The sequence below is a fragment of the Panulirus ornatus genome, chromosome 43, assembly GCF_036320965.1.
Source record: "Panulirus ornatus isolate Po-2019 chromosome 43, ASM3632096v1, whole genome shotgun sequence".
Taxonomy (NCBI): domain Eukaryota; kingdom Metazoa; phylum Arthropoda; class Malacostraca; order Decapoda; family Palinuridae; genus Panulirus; species Panulirus ornatus.
The window spans coordinates 1,765,122-1,775,914 of record NC_092266.1 but is presented as its reverse complement, the minus strand read 5'-3'; positions in this window follow the sequence as shown (position 1 = coordinate 1,775,914).

Genomic DNA, 10,793 nt, shown 5'->3' with positions numbered 1-10,793 from the left:
CCTCACCTTTTCAGTTTTCTTAGAAACTGATGATGGAACTGAGCCATATAGTTGACCTTCGATGGACATATATTTCTTACGGCCCATCATTTTATTTAAGTATGAAGATCTCACGGCAGAGAGGAAACGTGTGATATTCAAAATCAAAAGCCGCAATTGCCCTCATGGTAATGGTCGACATGTTTGTAGACAGATGACACAGACATGTGAGAAGTTAGACAAATATGGACGTTCCTGGTTGCTGTATAGCCTAGGTTTATCATCACTTGTAATGAAGGAGAAATGTTGCACATTATTCCACACCTTTTTATTTAGGCTAGGTTAGGCTAGGATGAATAGGGTCCATAACGTAACAGAGCTGGGAAACGCATCATATCGGATCTGTATTTGTGCAAAATGGCGCAAGTTTGTGGAAGTGATTTACGCAATGGCGGAGAGAATCCACCTCCACCAGAAATAATGTCTCAGATCATACAATATCTGCTGTTGGACGAGCAGGGGACATTAGACCAATATATTCCTGTAGTTTACTGCCCTTCCCAAACACGCAGCAAGACATTCGTAAAAGCGTTAAACTGAACTTTTCCATCGGTTTTCATATCTTTAATTACTTACACCAGTTCCAACAGATGGAAAAAATCATTTGAAAAATCAGAGATTATTTGCCTATAAAAAGCATTTTGATCGATCGTACCAAATATTCAATTATTTCTGTACCCGACAAAATATTCAGTCACTCCTATATCCGACATTTTTCCTGATGGCTGGTGCCGGTAAAGTCATATGGTAATTTACCGCAATTAGATTATAGATATATTCATCTATATGGAATGGCTCAGCGTGAAGAAACATATATGTTTTCACTAAATCCTCCTCTTCACTACACTCCCATCTTCACTACATAGTTCTAACAGAACATCTTGACTACACCATTGTATGACCACATTATCATATCATTGTGTTCTCATCTTCACCACAGCCTCGGCAAAATTGATGTTTTCTTTACACATCAGGGTAGATGGCCATCTTTATGATGACAGAGAACACACATAACGTATTAAACCACTTATCTTTAGTCACTTTAATCTAATTTCTGCTGATAAAAACGAATTATAATGACAATCCTTGTGTTCTGTGACGGGACATTGTACGGGTGAAGGAACTGCTTTGAGGCACATGTATTAAACTATTGAGAAATAAACTTAACTGTATTAAAGTATTGACTTCACTATATCAGACTTCTCTATATTAAGCTATGCTAGGATATGATCAGTTCCCAAAGTATATAAGGGCGGGAGCCGGGACCGAGAGCATCATTTGAGCTGTGACCTCTGTCGAGTGAACATCTCTGCTCCGCCTTGCAAGCTCCCTCAACCTTTCCTCGAACACTTCAATATAATAATGTTCACCAAGGAGGTAGGACGATCCTCCTTTGTCCAGGAGATGGAATTTGAATATGTCCATGTATTTGACATGGGCTATGGCTGTGTGGACATGGAAGTGGAATACCCAGACGTGGAAGTGATGGATGGAGTTGACTTTGGCTGTGTGGATATGGAGATGGAATACCCAGACGTTGAAGAGATGGATGGAGTGGAATTGGTGGAATACCCGGATGTGGAAGTCATGGATGGAGTGGAATTTGGCTCTGTGGATATGGAGGTGGAATACCCAGAAGTGGAATTGGAGGAAATGGAATATGGGTGAAGCTGGTATGAACGCCATATGGATTTGGTGAAGGTTGACCTAGTAATGTTTTGACGTAAAATAGGTTAACCACTGTGACCATGTGGCGGGGAGGGCCACATCCACCAACCACGAAGCGAGCCCCACCACGGAGAAGTATCCTGGCTGCATCCACGTACGAGAACCACCGCGGGATTGCCGTCATCCAGTACCCCTGCTATGCCTCCTACAAGAAGGCACTTCTTGCCAACGTGACACCACTTTCCGTCAACGGTCGCTGTGCAAAAGTGAAACCTCACCGTCCCACTGATGCTGACCAAGTGACCTCGCCCACTCAAGTGGCACTGCAGCCCACACGCCCTACCAGACCCACCATCCATGAGGAAATGCAGCCCACCCCACTTGTCAGGCCCACCTTCAGGGAGACATGGCAGGTCTCAAGACCTGTCAGGCCCACCATTCAAGACCGACTTGGTCCCCCAACACATGTCAGGCCCAGCGTTCTAGACCGACTGGGACCAATAGCACATGACATGTCCTACGTTACAGACCGACTGCACTCCGCACCACGTAAGGGCGTTAAAAGGCGTGTCGAGATGACACACGCTCCCCGTGCCAAAAGATTCAGTTTGTGAGGAACCTGAGTTCTTTCTTCCTGCTGGTGCTGCAGGAGAACACGGCCCTAGAGTGGACACTGGAGGTGTGTTTGTGTTTGTGTTTGGGTTATCACTGAGGAACCAAGATAACTTTAGTTTCGCCCCGCCAAGGATAACGTTAATCTGGCGGAAGTCTGGCTTTCTCCCAGTAGTGGATGGCACATAATATCTACATAGGGACGTTGAAAAACAAAGAAAGAAAAAAATGGGAACATTATCCCGCCCAAGAAAAAAAATACATAAATTTACGGGGATAATTTCCTTCGTCTTCAAAGAAAAGATGAAACTCTTCCGACGCTACCGTGCCTTCCATAAAGCAACCCTCAAAGAAATCACTTTCTACACAATGCGCAAGGATTCGGTTAGCCAATCTTCATATGACTGGGGCTATTCTTCCCTCTGATTGATTCATTTTTCAAGATTAAGGAAAGTTATAATAAAAATATTGTATTGAGTTTCTCCGTTGGCGTCAGGGTAAACACCCATCCCCCCCGAAGCTTGGTTACCTTTCCGTGGTGGGGGGGACTTCATGGATTGGGCAGTAGCAACCATCGTTGGTTGCTTCTGTTCAATCCATGAACGAAAAACCAAGCATCTTGAGCGTAATTGTCGTATAAATTCACTTGGTGTCAAAACTGACGCGAAAGTGGTTGTCTCAATTTTGTCAGAAATGTTTGTGCGTCTCGGCCTGATGGCGGGAGTCGGTTTGGCGCTGTGGTCATGAGGGAATACGAGGAAGATTGGCAACCGTCCCAGAAGTAGCTACAGTGAGGCCCAGCAGCTGTCCCTAATACTGTGGAAGGCACTCATGTAAGGGTGCAGTGAGGCGAGGCGCACCAGTAACAATGGAAACGGACAACCAAAACAGCAACCTTGATCATCAGGAGGCTATCCAATGCTCAGAGTAGATAAGGACGATTATTGTATGGCTTCGCTCAGAGGATGAAAATCTTAGTATACAAGCTACGCTTTTAAAGTGTCTCAAATCTATGGAGTATAAACAAAAATCTATGAAATTATTTCTTATAATATAGTAACCTGTTATGAGGTTAGTGATTTTGTATATTTTATGCAACCTACTTTAACAAAGTTGATCAGGGAATTGGCCAGATATATATATATCATGTTGGTGTATGGGAAGGCCATATGGGAGACGGAGAGAGAGGCAGGAGCAGGAGAGAAATGATCAAACCTTCCCGCTTGTTCATAGTTGCTTCCTGAAATTTGTCTTCTGATAGTTCTACAGTTTTTGTTTGTGTTTGTTATACTAATTATTAACATAAGAAAATTGTAATATTATGATTAAAGAAAATTATAGTAATTATAATTTAGAATTGTTATAGGTACTATGATTACGTACTATGATTATTCCATTGATAATTTTATTTCATGGATTTTCCATGCTTTATGCTGATATCTATCTTCTTGTGTTTAATTATTTCATTCTGGTACCAGTTTTCACAACACATTATGTACTTTTGATTCTTATATTTGGACTCCAGTTTATTCTTGCATTATGGCTTCACCAGTCTAGCGACAACAAAATTGGCTTTAATATTACTAATCCATGTAAACTGTTTCATTGTTTATCTTTGCTATGTACTGTACACCTGCAGTTGCCTTTTTTTTTGGTACCTTGCATCAAACCAATAATTTTCATATGTATTCCTCTCAGTGTTATTGTTTACCAGTAAATTAGTTTATGTACATGTTTGGAGTCAGTTTTGTGTTTGAGGTTATTATATTTCTAGTCCTGGACATTTTAGTGTTGTGTGTTCCATATGTTATCTTTAGCTTCTATGTTAGAGGCTATTTTTGTTTCTTATTTGATATATTATATATGGAGAGTCTTCCTACGATCATAACATTATGTTTGTATTAAACCATGTTCACAGCTCCCTTATCGACTGCCACTGTGGTGTTGTGTGTTTTAGTTATCAGTTTTGTTTCTTGAATTAGACCATCGTTGGGATATTGATTTCATCCCATATTTCTACTCCTTGTATATTTCGACATGAAGGATATTATATGGGAAATCTGTACTGCCATAACCTTAACAACAATATTTTTTTCCTTTAGTAAGCTTAACAATATTATTTTTCCTTTAATGAGCTTAGCAATATCTTTTTCCCATTGGTGTGATTGACAATATTTTTTTCCCTTTACCATTGCTCTTACTACGTCTCTTCAGAAAACTAGTATACAAATGGTATTTTCACTTTCAAAGTAATGTAATGACATAACGACTAAAAGATCTGATAACATACCAACCTCTTTAAAGCTAACAGGTGATCAATTTGAGACCTCTCATTCACTGGTGTAAAGTTAATTTTTGTGCAGTGTGTTATTTAAGGTTATACTCAGGCATCTGAAGAATTCACACATATGTGTTAACTACAGGGAGGTAATGGCCAGGTCATCTAACTACTAATTCCAGCTTATGACATGTGTTCATAGTGCCAATTATATCAAAAAGCACTACTACAATTTGTGCTTTAACTACAGTCAGTGGTATCACCTCCACTGTACGTCACTGTCATCCACTGGAGACTACTCAAAACACTGGACGTACAGCAGCCATTCAGAAAATAACTTACAACACTCCGTCACAAACATCTTCACCTCGAGCACAAATTTCCAATAAACAGCATTACAGAATGCGCATTTTTAGTCTTCACAAATAGATCATTCTACGCCACAGAACTGCAATGACAAACTAAAGATTTTGCAATTCAGTGCTAGTAATGATAAGAACAAATACACAGAAATTCTCAGCTAATTAAGAGAATGCAGTACCCTTGTAGAACTCATCTAAGAAGCTAGTCTCGCATCCAGATCTCACAGCTGTAAGAAATAACAGACAAGGAGTAGGTACTCATAACACTTATTCACCAAACCATAATTTTTTCCACAACTGACACCATACAACAGCTCACAGACAACAACAATATCCTATAAACACAGTACTAGGTGCAAGATAATCAACATCTGCATACCTCCTCACTCTACATACCCCATAAGATACACTACCCAACAGCAGAACCTCGGTAAGATGCTCCCATCATTAAAGATTTGAATGTCCACTTTGTTCAGCATTCACACTTATAATCTCTGAGGTGAATCTCTTCAACTGTAACTTCTCAGTATACTTAACCTATGCAACCAACCAACCAACCAACCAGACTCCTAGTCCACCACCTCCTGCAGCTAACTTTGTGAAACAACATTCTGCTCACACCAGCATTACATGGAAGGATGCTACGGCAACCATCCTCTGACCACTTACCCATCCTGAGCACACTCCATCCAGCTCACCCAGTCAATACAAAAGACAGCTACCTGGGTCAGAGGAGTGCAACGTGACGACCACCTGAGTGCTGGATCACTAAACAGGCGTCACTAACCCTCCAGATACCCAGGCGGTTAGTACTGGTAATATACCTCCCTGGTTGTTAGCTTCCTACAAACTACTACCTACTCCCATAAATTACACACATCGTAAAGTAAAGAAACCACCTTACACATAACCACTCACCATTGATAGAAATCAGAGATCAAATCAATATTCTTCAATAAATCTATCATCAACCTAATCATATAGAGGCAAACAGATAACTGGCACTCTTTCATCAACACAGTGAACCGAAAGACCTACATCACCACTCGTCTCACCAGTCCTCACTCATGAAGCACACCTGACTCATCACAGTAAAATCCATTGTCCCAAAGAACTTACAAACATACTCATGAGACACTTCTCAAAAATTACCCACAAACCAATCTCACCTTTAAAAAGGAAAGTTGTGAAAAATCTACCCAAAATCTATTCAGAGACAATCGCCCACGTACCCTTCACTCCCACTAATACAAACAGTGCCTTTAAAATATTGGGGAACTTTCCTCCTACAGACCTTCATAATGTAACAGACTTTCACATGAAACACTATGGTCCATTTGCTAACGGGTTTGGAAGCCTCTCACCAACATGCTCTTGAACTGGCCCAAATGAAGCAGTCACAAAACCAGTCTTCCACCACCTAAAACAGTGTACCTGGACAGAAGTCCCACAGACTTTACATATGTAATGAAAATAGATAATTAAGGTCTTTCGTAGTCATTGATTATGTTAAAATCTTAAATTTTCTGAGTCTATTTAGCCTAAATTTTGTGAGTCTATTTAGCGTATGTGAGCACATTAAAAAAAAATGGGTAGTAAGGATAACAATCTGACCTCAACAGGAAATATGTAAACATTGTGTTCGGGAAGAATGTTTCACAATCAAAGGTTCAGCTAAGGATTTAAAAACTTCCATTAGTTTCATATATATTTGATGTCCTCGCTGCTCTGATATCTGGAAACTGTACCTTTGATAGAGGTTATATTTTGACATCCTTTCAGTTCTATGTAGCCCTTAAACTTGCACCTTTAAAAGCATTTTTGTTGCTTAATATTCTGTTTGGTGACTTTCCAAGGCATATTTGAAGGCAAGTCTGCCTCCACATTGATGGATCTATTAGGTCTTGCAGAACAACAGATGCTGCTGTCCTCAAGGCAAATGACCTGTAAGTAGAGAAGGTCAAGAATCATTGTTTAAGCTTGTATTTAAGAGAATTGATATGATATACAGTTTGTTGTGCAACTATGTAGCTATTTTCCTGACAGTGGAAAGTATAATCGGTTTATTTTTCAGAAATCAGCTTGATGAATCCTGCCCTGAGCCCTTGCTTGCTTAATTCAAAATGAAGCGCATTAAGATGTTGCAGCAAATAATGGAGAAGGCTTACACGCACTTAAGCATACAGATGCTTGACTAGGAAGCATCATAATTTCTAGAAACTGCCAATCCCTCCTCAGAAAAGTCAGCAGACCCTGCAGTCTCAGCCATCTTGTTCAGACCAACAACCCAACTATTCCAAGGTCAGACATAAATGAAACTTTTCTCTGTAATGTGAAAATTCCTGCAGCAATGTAGAACTTTCAGAGTTATGTTGTATATGTTCGTGGTAAAGGCTACTTTAAAATGTCATACATGTTGTAGGGGTTTCATATGATGAATCTTTTTTCATATTCAAAGGAGTAAGCGGCTCTTAAAATAGTGAAGGAGCCCTTTTTTTCGGTTTCTTTGAGAAAAAAGACTTGTCTGCTACTGCTGGCATCATGCCACGCCTGTTTTATGCTGAACTATCATAACATTGTCATATTGACAGAGCAATATGGAGGCTTTAAATACTATGATTTACTTGCACACATACGGGAATCACTAGCAGGGCACAGCTGGCTATCTAGTGGTGTGCTCACCACCCAACAGTACCAAATGATTTCCTGTCAAGTGGAAAAATGAAACTCTGATCTAACATTTCTCACAGAAACTGAAAACAAGGTGTAGGGAAATGGAATGACAGTGGTCAAAGATAAGAGAAAATGAATTATACTGTAGCATGACAGGCATGAAAGAGCTGGTCTTCAGAAGAGTTAAAACAGAAATTTTATCAGGAATACAATATAAATCTTAAAGTAGAGCTTACAAAAATCCTATAAGGCAACTTGCAATAAGTGTGATCTTAGAGCACATAATAATCACAATCCAACCAGGTGTAGCTCTCAAAAACCAATGAGGTAGCAAAGTTGAATAACAATACAAAGGCTAACTGAACAATGTGCTAAGGTGAATAAAAATGATATTCATGTATAGGATTTTTGTAAGCTCTACAGTAAATTTGATGGAAGGTACTAAATTGTTATGTAAGGGGAGAAATATTTGTAAATTTTCATTTGTTCGTCAAACACAAAGAACATCATCTACATACCTAAACCAAATTGCATTAGAAGGTAAGATATCCTTTAGTAATTTTGTTTCAGAAATTCCATATAAAGATTACTTAGTACAGGTCATACAGGTCATACCAAATTTTTGAGCGTAATAATCTCCATTGAATTGAAATACACAGTCTTTTATACACAATTTTATCAGTTCAGTGAAATTTGACTTTGAAGCAGGTAAATGAATATCATCCAAGATATCAAATAAATATTCTAAAAGGTCATCAACTGGAACTTTAGTGGAAAGTGAGGAAACATCAAAGCTAACTAGTTTAAAATCAAAATTAACATTGATATTGTATAGCTTGTTGACTAAATCTACATTGTTCATGATATTAGAATTTGATACCTTACCCAATAAAGGGCTTAATAAAGAATCTAACCATTTTGACATTTCATATGTGATGGAGCCTACTGAACTCACTATAGGTCTTGCTGGAAAATTCTGTTTATGTGTTTTGATAAGTCCATACATATATGGCAATGAAGGGGACAAAGATGACAAACTTTTGATAAGAGAGATGTTACCTTTCAACAACAACTTCATTTCTTTATTGAAATGAGAATTAACTGCTTCTAAGGGAGTTTTACTAAGTTTAGAATATGTTGTGTCATCATTTAGAAGATCATTCATTTTAGATGAATAGTTACTTTTGTCTAAAATCACAACAGAGTTAGACTTATCTGCTTTAGTAATATGTATATCCTTGTCTTTCTTTAAGGTGTTAATAGCTCTTATGAATCTTTTAGGGAAATTAGCTTCCACTGGTTTTGACAAAGTGGCATACACTAAACCCTTACAGATATTAATTTAATCATTACTTAAATTACCGTATTTTTCTAAATTACAAAAAGACTTTGTGACATCAACACAGCTGGCTTCCCTGTCAGAGCACACAAAACAAACCATAGCCTAATGCACACAAGGAATCTTTATCTAGTTTATTAGATAGGTTTACCACAAAAGATGGGTTTGTGTTCTTGGTCCAGTCGCTGTTTTCAATAAGATGGTCCAACTTACAATTTAGTGACACTTGTAGCCTATTGCATTCTTTCCTTAATTTATCATAGCAATAGTCCAACATCCGGTTCTTCCAGTGTGTCGGTATTGCCATTTGAAAGGCACGTTTCTTCTCTCTTGAAATGCGAAAAACCTCCTCCATTTCAAGTTTCTTCAATTAAATATTTTTCTTTAAAATAATATTTTGGAATTGGTCAAATCGTCGCCCAGACAGCTGAAACAAACGTTGAGGTAGGACAGATCTTGGCATCATTTGTTCATCAAGGCATTTCCTAAGGAATCCAAATCGTAACTTCAGTTGGTAAGCTTTGATTAGCGATTTGGAGACAGCAGTAACGAAAGGAGAAAGTCCAAGACAGCTTCTAGAGAAGAAATAGAAGAGCCGTGTGGAATCCATGTTGGAAAGGATCACAATTTTGCGCGTCATCAAGATATTCCTATGAGTCCACGGGGAAAATGAAACATGATAAGCTCCCAAGTGCACTTTCGTGTATTAATCACATCATCAGGGGAGACACAAGAGAGAAATATGTCAGTTGATATACATCGAAGAGACGAAGCTAAGAGCCATTTGGTAAACATGTGATTGTCCAAAACATACAACGAGTGTTCATAAACTTATCATTTTACAAATTTTATCAACAATAAAGTTATCTAATTTGTATAGACCATCACTAATATTAAGATTATAATTCTTTGTGTACTTCATAATAGAAGATTCAATGATATTCCTCTTGGTAATAGAGTTAGAGTTAATAACTGAGATGGCGTTACTCCAGTCAATACAATGATCATAGTTTTTAACGTGATTAAACAAGGCAGATAAGTCTAACTCTGTTCTGATTTTAGACAAAAGTAACTATTCATCTAAAATTAATGATCTTATAAATGATGACACAACATATTCTAAACTTAGTAAAAATCCCTTAAAAGCAGTTAATTCTCATTTCAATAAAGAAATGAAGTTGTTGTTGAAAGGTAACATTTCTCTCATTAAAAGTTTGTCATCTTTGTCCCATTCATTGCCATATATGTATGGACTTATCAAAACACATAAACAGAATTTTCCAGCAAGACCTATAGTGAGTTCAGTAGGCTCCATCACATATGAAATGTCAAAATGGTTAGTTTCTTTATTAAGCACTTTATTGGGTAAGGTATCAAATTCTAATATCATGAACAATGTAGATTGTCAACAAGCTAAACAATATCAATGTTAATTTTGATTTTAAACTAGTTAGCTTTGATGTTTCCTCACTTTTCACTAAAGTTCCAGTTGATGACCTTTTAGAATATTTATTTGATGTCTTGGATGATATTCATTTACCTGCTTCAAAGTCTAATTTCACTGAACTGATAAAACTGTGTATAAAAGACTGTGTATTTCAATTTAATGGAGATTATTATGCTCAAAAATTTGGTATGGCATTGGGTAACCCTTTTTCATCTCTACTAAGTAATCTTTACATGGAATGTTTTGAAACAAAATTACTAAAGGATATCTTACCTTCTAATGCAATTTGGTTTAGGTATGTAGATGATGTTCTTTGTGTTTGACGAACAAATGAAAATTTACAAATATTTCTCCCCTTACTTAACAATTTAGTAC